The sequence below is a fragment of the Salmo salar genome, chromosome 15 (assembly GCF_965601325.2).
Source record: "Salmo salar chromosome 15, fSalSal1, whole genome shotgun sequence".
Taxonomy (NCBI): Eukaryota; Metazoa; Chordata; class Actinopteri; order Salmoniformes; family Salmonidae; genus Salmo; species Salmo salar.
This window is the reverse complement of record NC_138305.1, coordinates 52,761,445-52,785,611: the sequence shown is the minus strand read 5'-3', so window position 1 is coordinate 52,785,611 and position 24,167 is coordinate 52,761,445. Positions and strand designations below refer to the sequence as shown.

At 40.2% G+C, this 24,167-nt stretch overlaps 1 protein-coding gene across 1 annotated transcript in view; it reads left to right on the top strand.

The window, feature by feature from the left end:
• The window catches only part of LOC106571665 (alpha-(1,6)-fucosyltransferase), a 152,758-nt gene that overhangs the window by 1,660 nt on the left and 126,931 nt on the right, over positions 1-24,167 (top strand). The gene's annotated exons all lie outside the window — the stretch shown is intronic.

The window sequence follows — 24,167 nt, the reverse complement described above, 5'->3', positions numbered from 1 at the left end:
GGGATTCTGACTCAATTCATTCCCACCCAGCTTTGTCACCCACATTCTCGCTGTAAGTGCTCATGGTTTAGATTTCGAATTTCAGTTTTTTTCCCAACTTGAGTTTGAGTTCATTCCAGGCACATGTATAGCTAGGGCTCTACCTGCGATAAGAGCACATGCCCTTTTGCCCTTTTGTTTAGGGTAAAACAATAAATATCTAATAATAATTCCTATACAGTTGTTGTCATTGTTGTCCACAAATATTTAGCAAACCCAACTTTTTTTTTTGCTGTAAAAATGTATTGGGTTTACTCAATGTGTCCTACATAATCAACTAATATGTAATCATATCGGTAAATCCAAATAATTTTTTACAGCTATTCTTATTTTCCTGGATTTACTTTAGTAGTGTAAATTCAAATAACTTATTCAATTATTTTACTCAGGACATTATATTTACTCAATAATATTGTGTGTAAATTCGTTGACTGAATTTAAAATTAGATTCAACACCTCATATTTAAGAAAAGTACCAGGACACCGGGAAACATTGTCAAACAAATAAACATTTATTTGTTAAGATACTTGACACGTTTTTTTTCTCTTTAGATATGTACAAATAGTAAAAATGCAAACAAAACAGGGATGGATTACCAAACTGGCACACAGGGCACGTGCCCCGGGCCTAGAGGTCGGGGCCCAGAAAGCATATTATAGAAACATTTGTAGAATTGCAGGAAAAGTGCTTTAAAAATAACATTTTCTCTCAGCCTCATGACAAAATGTGAATAAAAGCATGAGATGAGCTTTAAAACAGCACATTTGACAGTATATTAGCCCCATAAAGTGTAGAAGTGCAGGAAATTAGCTTTAAAACTGCAGCAGTTTATTTTTGCCTAATGACAAAATGTGTAGAATAGCATTATAAAACTGCACATTTTGCTCTCTGCACCATGGCAAAATGTGTTGATATACAGGAATTTAGCTGCCCGTGGGGCCCCAAATGCAGTATTCCGGCCCTGAATGAGACAATACAGTATATGTGCCTACTGCCATTCACTTTTCTGCATAGTGGAAAAATAAGCTCTGTGAACCTTTTATAAAAGCCACGAAATACTGAAAAGCATTACTTTAGACTTGGCCTCCGACTCTGTAATGATAAAAAAAATCATCCAATTTCCTATGTTAACCGGTCGGTCAAATGAAGGCTGAACTCTATAGACCTTAAGGATAATTATAAACGTGGATGGTTTCATTTGGAAATTACTACGGTAGCACCCGTGGTAGCAAAAATGTTTCCGGGTCTTACAGGGTTAAGCCAGTAGCTTATTCTTCAGGGCTTGCACTTTTGGGGCGAGCTTAGAACTATCCAGCTCCAGGAAAAGCTTGTGGAACGCCTTGAAGGTGTACCTGAGCTCTTTGGGATAGCAGAGGTTGAGTGCGTACTTAAGCCCTACAAGCACGGAACAGGCCTTTGCAACATTACCCAGGTGGATCAGTACTTGTACTTCCAGAAGCATGCACTACCCTTCGTGATCACGCAGACTTTCAAAAGGCTGTAGTGTGAGGTCCTGGTGGACACTGCCTCCTCCAGCATCCTTTCAAATCACTAAATCAATATGACCATTTTGCCTTTGTCATGTCCTTGCTGTCATCTGTCAGGCTACACAGCTTTCAATGTTGGCGATCAAATGTTAGAATTGAACTTGCATGACGCGTGATTCAGAACTGGCGTGTTTGTTACCAGAATACACGGTTGCATTTTCTTAAGCTACGAATCAAGAGCAGAATGTTCACAAAAATCATGTATATACACTACCGTTCAAAAGTTTGTGGTCGCTTAAAAATGTCATTGTTTTTGAAAGAAAAGCACATTTTTTTTGTTCATTTAACATAACATCAAATTGATCAGAAATACAGTGTAGATGTAACGTTCGTCAAAAGGAGTCGACCAAGGTGCAGCGTGGAATATGTTCATCTCGTGATTTATTTACTCAGAACACGATAAAAGTAATGAACAAAGAAAATACGACCGTCACGTTCTGTAGGCACACAAAGCAATACAAAAATAAGATCCCACAAACACAGGTGGAAAAAAGGCTGCCTAAGTATGGTTCCTAATCAGAGACAACGATAGACAGCTGCCTCTGGTTAGGAACCATACTCGGCCCAACAAAGAAATACAAAACATAGAATGCCCACCCCTCACCCTGACCTAACCACATAGAGAAACAGACCCTCTCTCTCAGGTCAGGGCATGACAGTAGACATTGTTAATGTTGTAAATGACTGACTATTGTAGCTGGAAACGGCAGATTTTTTATGGAATATCTACATAGGTGTACGGAGGCCCATTATCAGCAACCATCACTCCTGTGTTCCAATGGCACGTTGTGTTAGGTAAGCCAAGTTTATAATTTTAAAAGGCTAATTAATAATGAGAAAACCCTTTTGCAATAATGTTAGCACAGCTGAAAACTGTGCTTTAACTGTAGGTTAAACAAGCAATAAAAGTTCTTTAGACTAGTTGAGTATCTGGAGCATCAGCATTTGTGGGTTCGATTACAGGCTCAAAATGGCCAGAAACAAATACATTTCTTCTGAAACTCGTGAGTCTGTTCTTGTTCTGAGAAATGAATGCTATTCCATGTGAGAAATTGGCAAGAAACTGAAGATCTCACACAATGCTGTGTACTACTCCCTTCGCAGAACAGCGCAAACTGTCTCTAACCAGAATAGAAAAAGGAGTGGGAGGCCCCAGTGCACAACTGAGCAAGAGGACAAGTACATTAGAGTGTCTAGTTTGAGAAACAGACGCCTCACAAGTCCTCAACTGGCAGCTTCATTAAATAGTACCCGCAAAACACCAGTCACAACGTCAACAGTGAAGAGGCAACTCCGGGATGCTGGCCTTCTAGGCAGAGTTCCTCTGTCCAGTGTCTGTGTTCTTTTGCCCATCTTAATCTTTTATTTTTATTGGCCAGTCTGAGATATGGCTTTTTCTTTGCTATTCAGACTGGGACGAATGTTCACCTTCCAATTGGACAACGACCCTAAGCAGACAGCCAAGACAATGTAGGAGTAGCTTTGGGACAAGTCTTTGAATGTCCTTGAGTGGCCCAGCCAGACCTGATCTACAGAAAGAGCCAACAGAGACTGTACTTTCTCAAAAAGCTGGGATCTTTTAATGTAGACTGTACTATACTGACTCTGTTTTACCAATCTTTCATTGAGATTATTTTAACTTCTTGTATTGTTTGTTGGTTTGGCAATGCCACTGTCAGCCAGAGAAATATGCTGAGAAGGATTATCACCACAGCAAGCAAGGTACTTGGAGTCAGACAGCCTGGATGAGATCTTTAACATCTCTGGTATAAGTGGGACGCTAGCGTCGACAACAGCCAGTGAAATTGCAGGGCGCCAAATTCAAAACAACAGAAATCCCATAATTAAAATTCCTCAAACATACAAGTATTATACACCATTTTAAAGATACACGTCTTGTTAATCTAACCACAGTGTCTGATTTCAAAAAGGCTTTACGGCGAAAGCACACCATGCGATTATGTTAGGTCAGCGCCTACTCACAGAAAACCATACAGCCATTTTCAAACCAAGGAGAGGACTCACAAAAGTCAGAAATAGCGTTAAAAGTAATCACATACCTTTGATGATCTTCATCTGGTGGCACTCCCAGGACTCCATGTTACACAATAAATGTTCGTTTTGTTCGATAATGTCCCTCTTTATGTCCAAAAACCTCCGTTTTGTTGGTGCGTTTAGTTCACTAATCCAAAGGCACAAAGCGCGCTCTCAACATCCAGACGAAACGTCAAAAAAGTACAGTAAAAGTTTGTAGAAACATGTCAAACGATGTTTAAAATGAATCCTCAGGTTGTTTTTGTCATAAATAATCAATAATATTTCAACCGGACAAAAGCTTTGTCAATAGAAAAGGAGAAACAAGAAAGGCACATTCCCGATCACGCGCTGGACTCGTGTCTGGAAATTTCAACTGTCCACTCATTGAAAGTGCTGTATCTCCCTCATTTTTCAGAGTAAAAACCTGAAACAATGCCTAAAGACTGGCCACATGTAGTGGAAGCCATAGAGATCATGAACTGGGTCCTAAGTCTTTGTATGGTGGATAGGCTTTCAATGGAAAAGCAGCCTTTCAAAATAATAGTACTTCCTGGATGGATTTTCCTCAGATATTTGCCTGCCATATCAGTTCTGTTATACTCACAGACATTATTGTAACAGTTTTGGAAACTTTAGTGTGTTCTATCCAAATCTACCAATTACATGCATATCCTAGCTTCTGGGCCTGAGTAGCAGGCAGTTTAATTTGGGCACGCTTTTCATCCAAATTCTGAATGCAGTAAAGTTAAGGTCAGGGCCCTCCGCAAGGCTCACAAAATAATTTTAGACCCAAGCCACTCCCTGTACCTGGACTTTGAACTACTCCCCTCTGGGCGCAGGTATAGGGAACCCCTCAGCAGGAAAAACAGAACTAGAAAATAATTTGTGCCAGGTATGATATCCCTCCTAAATAGCTCGGGCTAATGTTCCTATCGATTCAGTAAAGCCAGCAGGCTAGTCTTCTTTTATTGGTATGTAACTATTATGAAAGTTGTATTGTCAATTTTGTTTTGTATTTAACCTGTTGGGTCTAGGGGGCAGCATTTGCACGTCTGGATAAAAAAAATGTACCCGATTTAATCTGGTTACTAATCCTACCCAGTAACTAGAATATGCATATACTTATTATATATGGATAGAAAACACTCTAAAGTTTCCAAAACTGTTTGAATGGTGTCTGTGAGTATAACAGAACTCATTTGGCAGGCAAAACCCTGAGACATTTTCTGACAGGAAGTGGATACCTGATGTGTTGTATTGACTTTAAACCTATCCCATTGAAAAACACAGGGGTTTAGGAATATTTTGGCACTTCCTATTGCTTCCACTAGATGTCACCAGCCTTTACAAAGTGTTTTGAGTCTTCTGGAGGGAGATCTGACCGAACAAGAGCCATGGAACGGTGATGTCCCATTAGACACCTGGCGCGCTACTTCATGTTGGGTACCCTCGTTCCAATACGTTATAAAAGGCTATGCATTCGTCCACCTTGAATATTATTCATGTTCTGGTTAAAAAAGGCCCTAATGATTTATGCTATACAACGTTTGACATGTTTGAACGAACGGAAATATATTTTTTCCCCTCGTTCATGACGAGAAGTCCGGCTGGCTTACATCATGTGCTAACGAGACGGAGATTTTTGGACATAAATGATGAGCTTTTTTGAACAAAACTACATTCGTTATGGACCTGTGATACCTGGAAGTGACATCTGATGAAGAGAATCAAAGGTAATGGATTATTTACATAGTATTTTCGATTTTAGATCTCCCCAACATGACGTCTAGTCTGTATCGCAACGCGTATTTTTCTGGGCACAGTGCTCAGATTATTGCAAAGTGTGATTTCCCAGTAAGGTTATTTTTAAATCTGGCAAGTTGATTGCGTTCAAAAGATGTAAATCTATAATTCTTTAAATGACAATATAATATTTTACCAATGTTTTCTAATTTTAATTATTTAATTTGTGACGCTGACTTGACTGCCGGTTATTGGAGGGAAACGATTTCCTCAACATCAATGCCATAGTAAAACGCTGTTTTTGTATATAAATATGAACTTGATAGAACTAAAAATGCATGCATTGTCTAACATAATGTCCTAGGAGTGTCATCTGATGGAGATTGTAAAAGGTTAGTGTATCATTTTAGCTGGTTTTATGGTTTTGGTGACCCTGTCTTTGACTTGACAAAACATTACACACAACTCTTGTAAATGTAGTGTCCTAACATACTCTAAATTTATGCTTTCGCCGTAAAACCTTTTTGAAATCGTAAAACGTGGTTAGATTAAGGAGATGTTTATCTTTCAAATGGTGTAACATAGTTGTATTTTTGAAAAATTTGAATTTTGACATTTATTTGGATTCAAATTTGCCGCTCTTGAAATGCACCTGCTGTTGATGGAGTGCACCACAGGTGGCACGCTAGCGTCCCACCTAGCCCCAAGAGGTTAAACGCCACTTCAAACGTATACATGACACTGCAAAAATAATTCCTCATGGGGACAATAACATCAACAAGTAAGAGCCCGGAATCGAACATCTCTGGAGAGACCTTAAACTGTGCAGCGACGCTCCCCATCCGAACTGACAGAGCTTGAGAGGATCTGCAGAGAAGAATGGGAGAAACTACCCAAATACAGGTGTTCCATGCTTGTACTGTAGCGTCATACCCAAGAAAACTCGATGCTGTAATCGCTGCCAAAGATGCTTCAACAAAGTCCTGAGTAAAAGGTCTGAATACATATGTAAATGTGATGTTAGTTTGTTTTTAATACATTTGCAAAAATGTCTAAAAAACATTTTTTTGCTTTGTCATTATGGGGTATTGTGTGTAGATTGATGAGGGGAAAACATTTTATCCATTTTAGAATAAGGCTGTAATGTAACAAAGTGTGGAAAAAGTCAAGCGGTCTGAATACTTTCCGAATGCACTGTTTATTTATGTTAGTTCAGATTGCAATTGGATGGCACATTTGCCAATACCTAATACACTCCTGTTATTTTGTTTTTTTTTCTTCTTGAAGTTCCAAGTGGGTTAAACACCTCAAAATCATCAACAAAGAGGACTAGAGAGATTCTTTATTCTTGTCCAGCATGAAAGTAATTTTGCTTGAAATATTTACCATCATAACATGACTTATACCTTGCAGTACTACACTGAACAAAAACAAACACAACATGTAAAGTGTCCGTCCAATGTTTAATGAGCTGAAATAAGATCCCAGAAACTTTCCATATGCACAAAAAGCTTATTTCTCAAAAAAAGAAATGGCACATTTGTTCACATCCCTGTTATTGAGCATTTCTCCTTTGCCAAGATGGTCCATCCACCTGACAGGTGTGTAATATCAAGAAGCTGATTAAACAGCATGATCATTACATAGGTGCACCTTGTGCTGGGGACAATAAAAGGCCAAATCTAAAATGTGCAGTTGTCACACAACACAATGCCACAGATACCTAAAGTATTGAGGGAGCGTGCAATTGCCATTCTCACTGCAGGAATATCCACCAGAGCTGTTGCCAGAGAATTGAGAGTTAATTTCTCTACCATAAACATTGTTTTAGATCATTTGGCAGTACCTCCTTCCGGCCTCACAACCACGTGTAACCAATCCAGCCCAGGACCTCTACATCCAGCTTCTTCACCTGATAGATCGTCTTAGACCAGCCACCCAAACAGCTGACGAAACTGTGGGTTTGCACAACCAAAGACTTTCTGCAGTAACTGTCAGAAACCATCTCAGGGAAGGTCATCTGCGTGCTCGTCGTCCTCACCAGGGTCTTGACCTGATTGCAGTTTGGCATCGTAACCAACTTCAAATGGGCAAATTCTCACTTCGATGGCTACTGGCACGCTGGAGAAGTGTGCTCTTCATGGATGAATCCGGGTTTCAACTGTACCGGGCAGATGGCAGACAGTGTGTATGGCATCGTGTGGATGAGCGGTTTGCTGATGTCAGCGTTGTGAACAGAGTGCCCCATGTTGGCGGTGGGGTTATGGTATGTGCAGGCATAAGCTACAGACAACGAACACAATTGCATTTTATCAATGCCAATTTTAGCCCTCCTGTTGTGTTCGTTTCATGTTAATTAATTCTGTGTTCCCGGTCCAAAATGACCGCCCCATTATAGCTGATTATAAATCCATAATAATACATATATTATCACCTAATGTTGTGATAGATCTTTTTATGAACTTAAGTTCTTGTGAACATTACAAGTTTTGAACTTCTATTTGCTATTTATAGCCTGTAGGCCTCATTGACCTGAGCTCTTACAACTAGTTTTTGAGTAAGAAAAAGCATAACGTATGGATTATTTTGACTATAACAAATACTCAGATGAAACATATTGTGCTATTTATTACAGACTACTTTGTGTCAAAGTTTAACAAGGACTCTCTCCTCACCAGTGTCATGATCAAAGATGTGATCAAGAGCCTCACATACAGTATATCGTTTGGTCATTGTGCTGCCACAGAATGAATTGTGAGCCTCAAAGATTTATATACCAGAGCTGTGAGAAAATGTCTATATATTATTGAAACAATGTTGCGATTGTTTGTGAGAATGCCAACAGGTGTGGTTCCCGTGGGGGAAAGATTCTATTGGGGAAAGGTACTCGTGGTGGTTGCCATGGAAGCTAAGAAGGGGAGTGAGGTGTTTGTGTGTGTGTGTGTGTGTACTCAAACACACATGCATGTGGTGGTCTGGGAGAGGAAGTGTGTCCATATGATGAATGGGCATGTGCCTGAACTGAATTTTGTACAATAATTCTTGTCTCACCCATTCATTTCTAATGACCGGTCATTTTTGACTGGGAACACCATAGGTGTACAAAAGTTAAATAAAACACCCAAAATGTATTTTGTGTGTTCAGATGCCCTGTGTGAACAAAGTCATGGAACCTTATGGTAATCAGATTAAATGGACTACATTTTTCAGAGAGAACTTGTAAATCGGTCCAATTCGACCGGAACACAGCCGGAGGGTTAATGCACAGAGATACCGTGACGAAATACTGAGGCCCATTGTCGTGCTATTCATCTTCCGCCATCACCTCATGTTTCAGCACAGTAATGCATGGCCCCGTGTCGCAAGGATCTGTACACAATTCCTGCAAGCTGAAAATGTCCCAGTTCTTGCCATGGCCTGCACACTCACCAGACATGTCACCCATTGAGCATGTTTGGGTTGCTCTGGATTGACGTGTACAGCAGCGTGTTCCAGTTCCCACCAATATCCCAAAACTTTGCATTGCCATTGAAGAGGAGTGGGAGAACATTTCACAGGCCACAATCAACAGCCTAATCAACTCTATGCCAAGGAGATGTCACGCTGCATGTGGCAAATGGTGGTCACACCAGATACTGACTGGTTTTCTGATTCACACCCTACCTTTTTTTTAAGGTATCTGTGACCAATGGATGCATATCTGTATTCCCAGTAGGGCTGTCCCCGACCCCAAAAAATGTTGGTAGACAGAGTCATGCTGTTCTTGTGTTTAAACATTTTCCCATCTACAGTATAGACAGACACCCTATGTGTTTGAATACAATCAACTACATATGCACTGAGCTTGTCTGAAGCTTTAAGCACACTGTTTGATTAAATAATTAAGACACAAATGACTCAAAGTACCTGATGTTTACACTGTTAAAAAAATGACTGCGAGTCCCTGTGTGACTGGCGCATGTTGTCTCGCTCTCCTCCCTACTGCAGTGAATAGGCACCACAGCACAGCAAGTGTTTATTGTGCTGTCCGTGCTGAAGCTGCCACATCATTACAGCCATTTAGTTTCTTGTTTCTGACTGATACATTATGTTACTGAAATCCCTCATTTGTTTTGGAAAAACATTCCCTATTCCCTCAACCCTTGCTCTATTTATGTGAAACATGTTAGCATCGCATGCATGTGACCTATAGCCTATCATAATCACATTAATAAATTGGTTATAACAAACTCCAAACACAGTAACGCCTGACAGCAAAATGGATGCGGAGGACATGAAAAAGAAACTCAAACAAATGTTTACTGGTTCCTCAGGAGGGAAAGGGGAAGTCAGATCTGTGGAAGACATCTTACTTAGTTGTGGAAAATACTGGCAATCAAGAAAAAGGAGGGTATAGGAGCAAGCGTTGCCTGAGTAATATGCGTGCCAAACTGTTGCTGTTAGATTACACAATTATTATTTCTGACCATTTTGAACAGTGTAAACAAGAAAAGTGTACCAGAGAGTCTGTTCTAAAGAGAAAAAAATAAATATATAAAGCTTGTATTACAGCAGATTTAAAAACAGTTGCATTCACGAATTTTGGTTTGTTTATTGTTGCGGCTAATTATTCAAAACTCCCTTTTATTTAATTTTAAAACTAAAATGCTTGATTGCATTTCAAAGCATGAATGTCTTGTATGCTGTGTGATGGCATGAACTAATGAATGACTGATTGATACAGTAGCCTATATATTGAAAGACAGGCCTAAGTAAGTTATGGTGTTAAGACTAAACAGGATGCACTCTTAGGCCTACAGCTGGATGTTGGTTATACAAGGCTACTATACTAAGCCTACTAATGACAATGACATGAGTTATTATAATGATGGTCATAACAATAATAATAATAGTAATAATAACAATAAGAAAAATGAGGGTGTACGAGTGAGAGCTGCTGTATTATCTGTGACAAACAGGTGCTGTTAGATTACAGTATAATTTTTCTGAGTGTTTGGAACAGTGTAAACACTACATACAGTGGCAAGAAAAAGTATTTGAACCCTTTGGAATTACCTGGATTCCTGCATAAATTGGTCATAAAATGTCTCACAACAATAGACAAACAGTCTGCTTAAACTAATAACACACAAACAATTATACGTTTTCATGTCTTTATTGAACACACCGTGTAAACACTCACAGTTCAGGTTGGAAAAAGTATGTGAACCCTTGGATTTAATAACTGGTTGACCCTCCTTTGGCAGCAATAACCTCAACCAAACATTTTCTGTAGTTGCAGATCAGACCTGCACAACGGTCAGGAGAAATGTTGGACCATTCCTCTTTACAAAACTGTTTCAGATCAGCAATATTCTTGGGATGTCTGGTGTGAACTGCTCTCTTAAGGTCATGCCACAGCAGCTCAAATCGGGTTGAGGTCAGGTACTGACTGGGCCACTCCAGAAGGCGTATTTTCTTCTGTTGAAGCCAAACTGTTGTTGATTTACCTCTGTGTTTTGGCTCGTTGTTCTGTTGCATCACTCAACTTCTGTTGAGCTTCAATTGGCAGACAGACAGCCTAACTTTCTCCTGCAAAATGTCTTGATAAACTTGGGAATTCAGTTTTCCGTCGATGATAGCAAGCTGTCCAGGACCTGAGGCAGCAAAGCAGCCCCAAACCATGATGCTCCCTCCACCATACTTTACAGTTGGGATGAGGTTGATCTTGGTGTGTTGTGCCTTTTTTTCCCTCTACACATAGTGTTCCTTCCAAACAACTCAACTGTAGTTTCATCTGTCCACTGAATATTTTGCCAGTAGCGCTGTGGAACATCCAGGTGCACTTTTGCGAACTTCAGACGTGCAGCAATGTTTTTTTTGGACAGCAGTGGCTTCTTCCGTGGTGTCCTCCCATGAACACCATTCTTGTTTAGTGTTTTACGTATCGTAGCCTCGTCAACAGATGTTAGCATGTTCCAGAGATTTCTGTAAGTCTTTAGCTGATTCTTCTTAACCTCATTGGTCATTATGCGCTGTGCTCTTGCAGTCATCTTTGCAGGACGGACACCTAGGGAGAGTAGCAACAGTGCTGAACTTTCTCCATTTATAGACAATTTGTCTTACCGTGGACTGATGAACATCAAGGCTTTTAGAGATACTTTTGTAACCCTTTCCAGCTTCATGCAAGTCAACAATTCTTAATGTTATGTCTTCTGAGAACTCTTTTGTTCGAGGCATGGTTCACACCAAGCAATGCTTCTTGTGAATAGCAAACTCACATTTTGTGATGGATTTTATAGGGCAAGGCAGCTCTAACCAGCAGCTCTAACCAACATCTCCAATCTTGTCTCATTGATTGGACTCCAGGTTAGCTGACTCCTGACTCCAATTGGCTTTTGGAGAAGTCATTAGCCTTAGGGTTCAAATACTTTCCCCAACCTACTCTGTGAATGTTTAAATTATGTATTCAATATAGACAAGAAAAATACAATTTCTGTGTTATTAGTTTAAGCACACTATGTTTGTCTATTGATGTAATCAGATCAAATATCATGACCTATTTATGCAGAAATCCAGGTAATTTCAAAGGGTTCACATACTTTTTCTTGCCACTGTAAATTAGAAAGTAATACCATTCTGTTCTAATGGAAAACAATTGTGGAGCTTTTATTAAAGCATAGTAAAGATTAAAAACAGCCATATCTGTAAAATTGCTTTATCCAACATTTTGCCATTGCATAAGGCTTGGTTCTCATAGAATAAGTAGGCTATTAAATAAACGCTCAAACAGGTAACAGAAGCAAGATCTGTCTTATTTATGTAGATATATATGGATGATTTATAATGCCGGCACATTTAACAGTTAGGCTATTGATTATAGACCTACTTTCTTAGACAATTAGGCTAAAGCAAGGGCTGTTTCCTCAACTGCTGCCTCCATCAAACACACACACTACAGTTTCATGATTCTTCAGATGACGACTGACATGTTGAATTTACACCTTCTCTGTAGGATAATGGGTGCTGCAAACTTTACACGTAAGAGAAGGGACTACTCCTGGCCCCAGAGTTTCCTCATTTTCATGGTATCTAGATAGATGTGTGCGAAGAGCAAGGGCAATTGTGATGTAGACATGGTAGGGAACGCCGACGACCAAATGTTCCATGTTATAGACTATAATACTTCAGGAGAAATCCCCCTTTGTGGGAGAAACAGATTTGCAGACTTTACACTGCCATTTCATGAGCAGACGCCTAAGAAAAAAACATAATAGCAGTATTCTGAGATGCATTATTCTCACTGACCAGATGTTTGGCAATTAGCCTACACCAGTAACAACACACCTAATCCACATAGCCCTAATTTATGTCGTCCTCACTTTTATCAAGCATATAGTGTGATACATACCTTTAGGTTAAACTGTCAGAGACTTATGGGATTCGGTTTCCATGTGCACCTGTTAAGAGATGAATATCAAAATGTCATACTATTGAAATATGAACATTTCCTCACATTGGCACGTCTCTCCCTTTTCACTTTACTCTGCACACAGCAGCAGCGTGAGTGACCTGTGATTCTCACTTGGTGCATGTGCCCCTTTGAACTAGAAGTTTGAACACCCAGGATAGACTGTTAATATTTCAATGTCATAACTGTAACCAACCCGAAATTCCAATGAATTGCTCATCACTACTAGCAAGGAGTCAATCTAATTGCTGAAAACATATTGACATGCTATTAAAATAATGTTGTGGTCATTAGCTAGTTAGCTTGCTAGTTAGTAATGTGTGTGTCCTACTGCTGTAGCTCCGTGTACATAGCTAGCTAATGTTAGCTAGCTAGCAACATGTGGGATTTCCTAGTAGCTAACTCGCTAGCTAATTAGGGAATTCCACATGTTACTACTAGCTTGCTAGCTAACGTTAGCTAGCTATGTACACAGAGCTACTGCAGTACTCAGACATTACTTTAATTAACATTACCACCATAGCCGGAACCTTCATTTATTTTTGCATTACACAATAAACTTTTATGAGAACAGAGTCAGGCATGTTTTTGGTTAGAAGCCCCTGAAATCTATCTAGCTAACTTGCAAATCAGAGTTAAAACAAGCTACATAGCTCATCTTAGCCATTTCTAAATTCTAGAGGCAATTGGCCAGCTCAATCCGCTTTGAATTCAAAATGACAAAAGCAACGAGGTTAGTTAGCTAGCTTTTAGCTATGTCTCTGTGTATGGAAGCTAGCCATATTCAGGGATAACATTACTTGTTAGCCAGCATTGGATTTAATGTTAAAGGACAGGCTAGCGAATTTTATTCCGTAATCTTCAACTGATATCCAATACTTTATCATGGTAAAAACAGCTCTTACCTTGTTATGGATAGGGGGCAGTATTTTCACGGCCGGATAAAAAACGTACCCGATTTAATCTGATTATTACTCCTGCCCAGAAACTAGAATATGCATATAATTATTAGCTTTGGATAGAAAACACTCCAAAGTTTCTAAAACTGTTTGAATGGTGTCTGTGAGTATAACAGAACTCATTTGGCAGGCCAAAACCTGAGAATATTCCAAACAGGAAGCGCCCTCTCTGACCATTTCTTGGCCTTCTTGATCATCTCTATCCAAAACAGGGGATCTCTGCTGTAACGTGACATTTTCTAACGCTCCCATAGGCTCTCAGAAGGCACCAGAACGTTGAATGATGACTTTGCAGGCCATGGCTGAAAAACGGTAGTGCATTTGGTAAGTGGTCGATCTGAGAACAATGAGACTGGCACACGCATGCACGAGACGACTCCATGTTTTCATTTTCAGTCTTTGAACGAAAACAACGACTCCCGGTCGGAATATTATCGCTTTTTTTACGAGAAAAATCGCATAAAAATTGATTTTAAACAGCGTTTGACATGCTTCGAAGTATGGTAATGGGATATTTAGAATTTCTTTGTCACGATACGCGCCGGGCGCGCCACCCTTCGTTACCCTTCGGATAGTGTCTTGAACGCACAACAAAACGCCGCTATTTGGATATAACTATGGATTATTTGGAACCAAACCAACATTTGTTATTGAAGTAGAAGTCCTGGGAGTGCATTCTGACGAAGAACAGCAAAGGTAATCCAATTTTTCTTATAGTAAATCTGAGTTTGGTGAGTACCAAACTTCGTGGGTGTCAAAATAGCTAGCCCGTGATGGCGAGCTATCTACTCAGAATATTGCAAAATGTGCTTTCACCGAAAAGCTATTTTAAAATCGGACACCGCGATTGCATAAAGGAGTTCTGTATCTATAATTCTTAAAATAATTGTTATGTTTTTTGTGAATGTTTATCGTGAGTAATTTAGTAAATTCACCGGAAGTGTTCGGTGGGAATGCTAGTTCTGAACGTCACATGCTAATGTAAAAAGCTGGTTTTTGATATAAATATGAACTTGATTGAACAAAACATGCATGTATTGTATAACATAATGTCCTAGGAGTGTCATCTGATGAAGATCATCAAAGGTTAGTGCTGCATTTAGCTGTGGTTTTGTTTTTTGTGACATTATATGCTAGCTTGAAAAATGGGTGTCTGATTATTTCTGTCTTGGTACTCTGCTGACATAATCTAATGTTTTGCTTTCGCTGTAAAGCCTTTTTGAAATCGGACAGTGTGGTTAGATAAAGGAGAGTCTTGTCTTTAAAATGGTGTAAAATAGTCATATGTTTGAAAAATTGAAGTTTTCGGATTTTCGAGGAGTTTGTATTTCGCGCCACGCCTATCATTGGATATTGGAGCAGGTGTTCCGCTAGCGGAACGTCTAGATGTAAGAGGTTACCTTACTTGATGTCAAATCCAACAATGACGGCACTGTGTGTTGTGGTACGGCAGGCGAAAAAACAGGCCTCAGCTTGTTGGAGTGGTGGTGGGTGCGAAATGCATTTCAGGAAGTGCAAGGTAATTCAAACCAAAGAGTTCAATCACAAAATGTTCTCAATCTTTGGTTATCCTCATAAAATATACTTACATTTTGAGCAACATATTAAGTTAGATTTTTTTTTTAATTAATTGTGAAATTAAATAAATAAATAATTGAAACTACTTTCATACATTTGTATACACTAACAGTTAAAAGTTTGGACACACCTACTCATTCAAGGGTTTTTCTTAATTTTGACTATTTTCTACATTGTAGAATAATAGTGAAGACATCAAAACTATGAAATAACAAATATGGAATAAAGTAGGAAAAAAAAAACCCTGTGTCAGATTTTTCAAATAGCCACCCGTTGCCTTGATGACAGCTTTGCACACTCTTGACATTGTCTCAACCAGCTTCACCTGGAATGCTTTTCCAACAGTCTTGAAGGAGTTCCCACATATGCTGAGCACTTGTTGGCTACTTTTCCTTCACTCTGCGATCCGACCCATCCCAAAACATCTCAATTTGGTTGAGGTCAGGGGATTGTGGAGGCCAGGTCATCTGATGCAGCACTCCATCACTCTCCTTCTTGGTCAAATAGCCCTTACACAGCCTGGAGGTGTGTTGGGTCATTGTCCTGTTGAAAATCAAATGACAGTCCCACTAAGCCCAAACCAGATGGGATGGCGTATCACTGCAGAATGCTGTGGTAGCCATGCTGGTTAAGCGCCATTGAATTTTAAATAAATCACAGACAGTGTCATCAGCAAAGCACCCCCACACCATAACACCTCCTCTTCCATTTGTTACGGTGGAAAATACAAATGCAGTGATCATCCATTCACCCACACCGCGTTTCACAAAGACACGGCGGTTGGAACCAAAAATCTCCAATTTGGACTACAGACCAAAGGTCAAATTTCCACCGGTCTAATGTCCATTGCTTGTGTTTCTTGGCTCAAGCAAGTCTCTTGTTACTGGTGTCCTTTAGTAATGGTTAATTTGCAGAAATTCGACCATGAAGGCCTGATTCACACAGTCCCCTCTGAATAGTTGATGTTGAGATGTGTCTGTTACTTGAACTCTGTGAAGCAATTTCTGAGGCTGGTAACTCTAATGAACTTATCCTCTGTAGCAGAGGTAACTCTTGTGGCGGTCCTCATGAGAGCCAGTTTCATCATAGCGCTTGATGGTTCTTCCGACTGCACTTGATGAAACTTTCAGAGTTCTTGAAATGTTCCCTATTGACTGACCTTCATTTCTTAAAGTAATGATGGATTGCCGTATTGCACTTGGTATTTTACCAAATAGGGCTATCTTCCTTGTCACAGCACAACTGATTGGCTCAAACGCATTAAGGAAATACATTCCACAAATGATCTTTTAAGAAGGCACACCTGTTAATTTAAATGCATTCCAGGTGACTACCACATGAAGCTGAGAGAAAGCCAAGAGTGTGCAAAGCCGTAATCAAGGCAAAGGGTGGCAATTTGAAGAATCTCACATAAAATACACTTTTTTTGGTTACTACATGATTCCTTATGTGTTATTTCATAGTTTTGATGTCTTCACTATTATTCTACAATGTAGAAAATAGTACAAATTGAGTGTATGTAATTCTTTTTTTTTAATCAATTTCAGGGTTAATGTTAGTGTTAGGTTAAAGGGTTAGTGGTTAGGGTTAGGGGAAGGGTTAGCTAACATGCCAAGTAATTGCAAAGTAGCTAAAAAGTTGTAAGTACACTACATGACCAAAGTATATGGACAGTATCTGCTCGTCAAACATCTCATTCCAAAATCATGGCCATTAACCTGTTGGGTCTAGGGGGCAGCATTTGCACGTCTGGATAAAAAAAATGTACCCGATTTAATCTGGTTACTAATCCTACCCAGTAACTAGAATATGCATATACTTATTATATATGGATAGAAAACACTCTAAAGTTTCTAAAACTGTTTGAATGGTGTCTGTGAGTATAACAGAACTCATTTGGCAGGCAAAACCCTGAGACATTTTCTGACAGGAAGTGGATACCTGATGTGTTGTATTGACTTTAAACCTATCCCATTGAAAAACACAGGGGTTTAGGAATATTTTGGCACTTCCTATTGCTTCCACTAGATGTCACCAGCCTTTACAAAGTGTTTTGAGTCTTCTGGAGGGAGATCTGACCGAACAAGAGCCATGGAACGATGATGTCCCATTAGACACCTGGCGCGCGAGTTCATGTTGGGTACCCTCGTTCCAATACGTTATAAAAGAGTATGCATTCGTCCACCTTGAATATTATTCATGTTCTGGTTAAAAAAGGCCCTAATGATTTATGCTATACAACGTTTGACATGTTTGAACGAACGGAAATATATTTTTTCCCCTCGTTCATGACGAGAAGTCCGGCTGGCTTACATCATGTGCTAACGAGACGGAGATTTTTGGACATAAATGATGAGCTTTTTTGAACAAAACTACATTCGTTATGGACCTGTGATACCTGGAAGTGACATCTGATGAAGAGAATCAAAGGTAATGGATTATTTACATAGTATTTTCGATTTTAGATCTCCCCAACATGACGTCTAGTCTGTATCGCAACGCGTATTTTTCTGGGCGCAGTGCTCAGATTATTGCAAAGTGTGATTTCCCAGTAAGGTTATTTTTAAATCTGGCAAGTTGATTGCGTTCAAGAGATGTAAATCTATAATTCTTTAAATGACAATATAATATTTTACCAATGTTTTCTAATTTTAATTATTTAATTTGTGACGCTGACTTGACTGCCGGTTATTGGAGGGAAACGATTTCCTCAACATCAATGCCATAGTAAAACGCTGTTTTTGGATATAAATATGAACTTGATAGAACTAAAAATGCATGCATTGTCTAACATAATGTCCTAGGAGTGTCATCTGATGGAGATTGTAAAAGGTTAGTGCATCATTTTAGCTGGTTTTATGGTTTTGGTGACCCTGTCTTTGACTTGACAAAACATTACACACAACTCTTGTAAATGTACTGTCCTAACATACTCTAAATTTATGCTTTCGCCGTAAAACCTTTTTGAAATCGTAAAACGTGGTTAGATTAAGGAGATGTTTATCTTTCAAATGGTGTAAAATAGTTGTATTTTTGAAAAATTTGAATTTTGACATTTATTTGGATTCAAATTTGCCGCTCTTGAAATGCACCTGCTGTTGATGGAGTGCACCACGTAAGAGGTTAATATGGAGTTGGTGCCCCCTTTGATGCTAAAACAGTCTCTACTCTTCTGAGAAGACTTTCCACTAGATTTTGGAACATTGCTACGGGGACTTGCTTCCATTCAGCCACAAGAGCATTAGTGAGGTCAGACACTGATGTTGGGCGATTAGGCCTGGCTCACAGTCGGCGTTCATCCCAAAGGTGTTTGACGGGGTTGAGTTCAGGGCTCTGTGCAGGCCAGTCAAGTTCTTCCACATTGATCTCGACAAACCATTTCTGTATGGACCTCACTTTGTGCACGGGGGCATTGTCATGCTGAACAGGAAAGAGCCTTCCCCAAACTGTTGCCACAAAGTTGAAAACACAGAATCGTCTTGAATGTCATTGTATACTGTAGCGTTAAGATTACCCTTCACTGGAACTAATGGGCCTAGCCCGAACCATGAAAAACTGCCCCAGACAATTATTCCTCCTCCACCAAACTTTACAGTTGGCACTATGCGTTGGGGCAGGTAGCGTTCTCCTGGCATCCGCCAAACCCAGATTCGGCCACCGGACTGCAGATGGTGAAGTGTGATTCATCACTCCAGAGAACACGTTTCCACTGCTCCAAAGTACTTTGGCAGTGAGCTTTACACCACTCCAGCCGACCCGTGACATTTCGCATGGTGATTCTTGTGTGCGGCTGCTCGGTCATGGAAAACCATTTCATGAAGTTCCCGATGAACAGTTATTGTGCTGACGATTCTTCCAGAGACAGTTTGGAACTAGGTAGTGAGTGTTGCAACTGAGGACAGACGATTTTTACGTGCTACACGCTTCAGCATTCGGCGGTCACATTCTGTGAGCTTGTGTGGTCTATCACTTCGCGCCTGAGCCGTTGTTGCTCCTAGATATTTCCACTTCACAATAACAGCACTTACCGTTGACCGGGGCAGCTCTAGCAGGGCAGAAATTTGACAAACTGACTTGTTGGAAAGGTGGCATCCTATGACGGCGCCACGTTGAAAGTCACTGAGCTTTTCAGTAAGGCCATTCTTCTGCCAATGTTTGTCTATGGAAATTGCATGGCTGTGTGCTCGATTTTCTACACCTGCCAGAGACGGTGTGGCGGAAATAGCTGAATCCACTAATTTGAATGGCTGTCCACATACTTTTATATATATATATACTGTAGTTGCAAAGTTGCTAAGTAGCTAAAGTTGTCCTTGATGAGATTCGAACACGCAACCTTTTGGTTACTAGACGTCCGCATTATACGCCCACCCACCCAACAACCCTCCTTTTAGTTTTTGCCTTAAAGGGCAACTACACCACTTTTTAACTTCATTTTCATTCTCTACTCCACAATATCAGTGTCAACATATGTGAAAACTGCCAAGGTAAAAAAAAGTTATACCAGATGACATCATCTGCTAGAAACTCCTTTCAGGGTTTGATAATCATTTTTTAAAACTTTTAATCCTACTCTGTGATGTCACAGAGAAACACTTTCTTCTTGTCTTTTTAACCACAATGCTGTTTTCATGTATATAGATACTGGTTTGATGCTGGATATAACTGATGAGGTTGAAAAGTGGCAGAATTGCCCTTTAACTGTGTTATGTTACTATACTAAACGTAACATATCATACACATTTGAGTGTCCTGGATTTTTATTTACTATGTCCAGTCTATGAGACCAGCCTGGATTAAGTGGGATGCTGCCCATAACTTTTTGTGCAGCATATGCCTACCTGAATCCTTTGTTAGCTTGACTATTTCTAGCAATAAACTTTGTAGCAACGCTAGGCTGTTAAGATGAAACGGTCATCTGAGGAGAGGACAGTGTAACTCAACGCTTCTGGACAGCTAATGCATCATTAATGCTTATCTAGTACAGTGATGCCTCGCAAATGGAAGCGAATTGGTTGAGTAAGTAGCCGTAATCCATCCATGAATAAGTAAACAGCTATATATTGTGTTGACAGATACCGTCATTATAGTTCCTATCAGTCCGTTATTGCCGGCACGCTGCTTTGAGATAGACCTAAGCTAGGCCTAATACTGGGCTTTGATATTCAGACATTTCAAGGGAAAAACGACAATTACACTCATTGGTTCTCCACAGACAGGTTAAACAATGGCTTTTCGATTTACAGGCCAACTGGTTAGGTTTGATAACACCATTATCCAGGGGCGCAACTTTGGTTTTAAAAGTGGGGGGGACATAACTTGGTGGGGTCTTGGGGTCCTCCTATTTTCTGGGGCATCTAAAGAGAATTTCTACACAATCTAATATGTCCCATGGCCCTTCTAGCCGTCTCTATTTAGAACAACAAAAAGTAAGCAAAAATGCACACAGTCATCAAGCTAGGTAAGGTATCATTATTAAATATGTTTAAGTGAATGATAAGAATGAAGTACATTTTTGTTCAGTGAATTTCATATCATAGGCCTAATAGTACTGTAGAGGTCTTTTTACTTGCACACCATATAGCTGGTTCACCCCGTCCTTCACCTAGGGGTCCAAGGCCCTGCAGCGCCCCAACCCATCACACCCCACTCAGCCTTAGGATCTTAGTTAAATATGAATTATTGGTTTCAGGTGTGTTACGCCAAGGCCAGAGTGACAACCAACAGTACGGCAGACCCCCAAGGGCCAGGACTGAGAAGCCCAGCAGCTAGGGATTGCCTAAATAGCTATCTCCTTTGACGTGGGCATGTTTTCAATACAGACTCCTTGTGTTGTACAGTATTCCATATAAGGCATCCAGACCTTATGAAAGTTGTACAGTATACCCTTAATCTTGTAATAAATCATATCTAGTGATACATAACTGGACATTTCTTCCATTCATTGTGGGAGGATAACCAACCTTCCAATTAATAGCACTCCATTTCTTAGACGCTATAAATGCGTGGTTAAACAGTTTCTTCTGAGAACAGTCTGCAGTATTTCCAAGCAAACAAAAACAGGGAGACACTGTAGACATGCTGAGATAAAAGAAAATAGTCTTTGCCAGAATTCAGCCAGCCTTCACAAGACCATAACATGCAAATATGTCCCCTTTTGTGTTTTACACCTCCAGCAGAAGAATACAATTTCTGAGTGCATGATATTCAGTTTCACTGGCATATAGTGCGTTCTATGGATGGTCTTAAACTGCAGTAATTTATGTATAAGATTATTTGAACATGACTCGACATTCTAACATATATGTTTCCATTCATCATCATCAATAGTGTCTCCCAGGTCTTCCTCACATTTTATTTTTTTCATGTTTTGTGTCATCGGGGAAAGCCTCTATCCCTTGATACAGTTTGGAAATGAACTTTAGATGTTTGTCAGACTGCCTTAAAACATTGTCCATGTTTTGAAGCTTCTTGCTTGTCCAGTGTTTGCTGCACAGAGATAATAAAGTGTTGCATCGGCAGAAGTTCACCTCTGCGCTGTCACAGACTGGTCTACCCTGGCAGCCTGACGCCGATGAGACCCCTGTCACCATCTGTCCTGCTCAGATGAGGCATGACAAAGAATTACCTTGGTATAGATTTATACATTGATTCTATCCATGGATAATATAATGGTTCAATAATTGAAATGACTATTATTCCCAGATCCCAGACTGTAGCCAACCCATCAACTCAAGATTGAACTTTATATCAATTCACTGATTGTTATAATATACTGCAAAATTCACCTGAGCTCTGTAGACTGGCCTTCCCTGGCTGTCTGACCCTGCTGGGACACCTGTCACCATCTGATCCTGCTAAGACATGATGAGCATAGTGTTGTGTACTGACTGTGCACCATGACAGTGAAGCCTGTGGAGCTGTTCATACCATGTCAGTGTGAAAAGTAAGGAATTAGCTAGGGAAACTGACAGATCAATAACGTTACATTGCTATACTGACTAATAAAAACTCACATTGCCCTGAAAAAACGTCAGAATATTGGTCTTCAATCATTTGGCAGCTGGTTTCATTGTTTGATTCAGGTCTAGTGTGGTTCAGGCAAAAATTATAGCTAAAGTTAGTCATCTAGCTAGCAAGCTAATGTTAGACAACATTTGGCTAGCTCTAGCTAATGGTACAATGGTACATCATCAAATGTACTTCAGTTGAAACGGAACAAAACAAAGGCTATAAAACATGTCCATACCCATAACAGCTGTTAGATACTGCTACCTGACAGATTGCTAGAGGCTAGCTAGAGCTGAACTGGCTGTGGTAGCTACTAGCTAGCTAACTAACTTCTAATAGCTAGTTCATTCACTTCAGTCGAGAAGGGATGAAACATTAGCTAACGTAACATGTCAGTTGCACTACTAGCTCAGCACTGGGAATAAAAACTTTTTGACAGTCAAACAGCAGTTACCTTGCCAGCTAGATCAGTCAACTAAAGAGTAGCCCGTTTCGGCTCTGCTTGCTTTTACAGCTCGGCGAAAAAGTGCAACACAGACAGCAGCTGCCTCTGACCATCTCTCCAGTGCTGGTCCCATACACCAGCCTTTCAGAAGCTTTGCCTTCACACAGCCTGTCCGCATGCTCTGTGGTGTGCATGCGGTCCTAAATTCTGCTGGCTGAAACCAGAAAACAGCCTACCTTCTCTGAGGCGTCCACATGGTCCTAAAGCACACCGGCGCTGCGTTGTGTATCACAGTGCAATGATAAAACTGGCGGGGGACAAAAATGCTATTTCAGAATGTGGGGGGGGTCATGTCCCCACCTCCCCAGTGAAAGTTGCGCCCCTGCCATTATCAGTTATACATTGCTGATCTATCTCTATCATTTGGTAATAACATGAGGCCTATTATGCCTGGAACCCCCCTCCTTCCTCTCTCTCTTTCCTCAGTTTGGAATTCAGACCATAGTCCTCTCATCCATAGCTTCATTCCACCGTCTGTCTGTCTTCATTTTGATACTAATCACTTCATTAAACATATCAGCACTGCTCTGCCACTGAGGTTAGACGGTGTGGCATGAGCTAAAACGGGCTTTGGAACATTTCGTTTCTTTGTTTGTGTATTCAACAGTCACAGTCACACATATTGGATCAAATAACCACGGTGAGCTTAGAGGCTCCCAGTTGGTTTTACTCCCTCTGTTTTACATTGCCTTCTGACACACAATGCACCAGCCAAGTAAATTTCTAGTTCAAACATTTCCGAGTCTCTTCACTGGTACCTTGTTCTTTGAACACACAGAAACTGTTAATTTCAAGCATCACAGTGCCGAATATGCCGTGTTGGACTCAATGTATATCACCTTGATATAGGCTAAGTATACATCCGTTTTACATACCATTGTTTGCCCAGCTATCCTAACCTAGATCCCTTTCTTAAAGAACACTGGAGGGATGAGATGAGAGCTGAATAGAGAAAAAGCGGCAAACAAACACTGTTTGAAGGAGAATTCCCAGTTTACATTCCTCATATGACACATATAAAGGCCCTGTGAAGGCGAGAGGACTATGAGAGAGCATCGCTTGTATCTACAGTAACAATGCAGCCGAAAAAGGAAGGCTGGTAGCTTTGTTTTGTTTTATTCTTTATTTCCCAGCTTTCCAATTACATTTATAAAGTCAATAGAGCCAGGCTATAGAAAGCAGTCTTTGCTGCTCTTTCTGCTCTGAGAAAAGGAAAGTCAAAATGTTATCCTCTTTTGTGTGTGTGCGTGTGGGTCTGCCTTCGTGCTCACCTATGTGTGCACGCGCAAATTTAAGT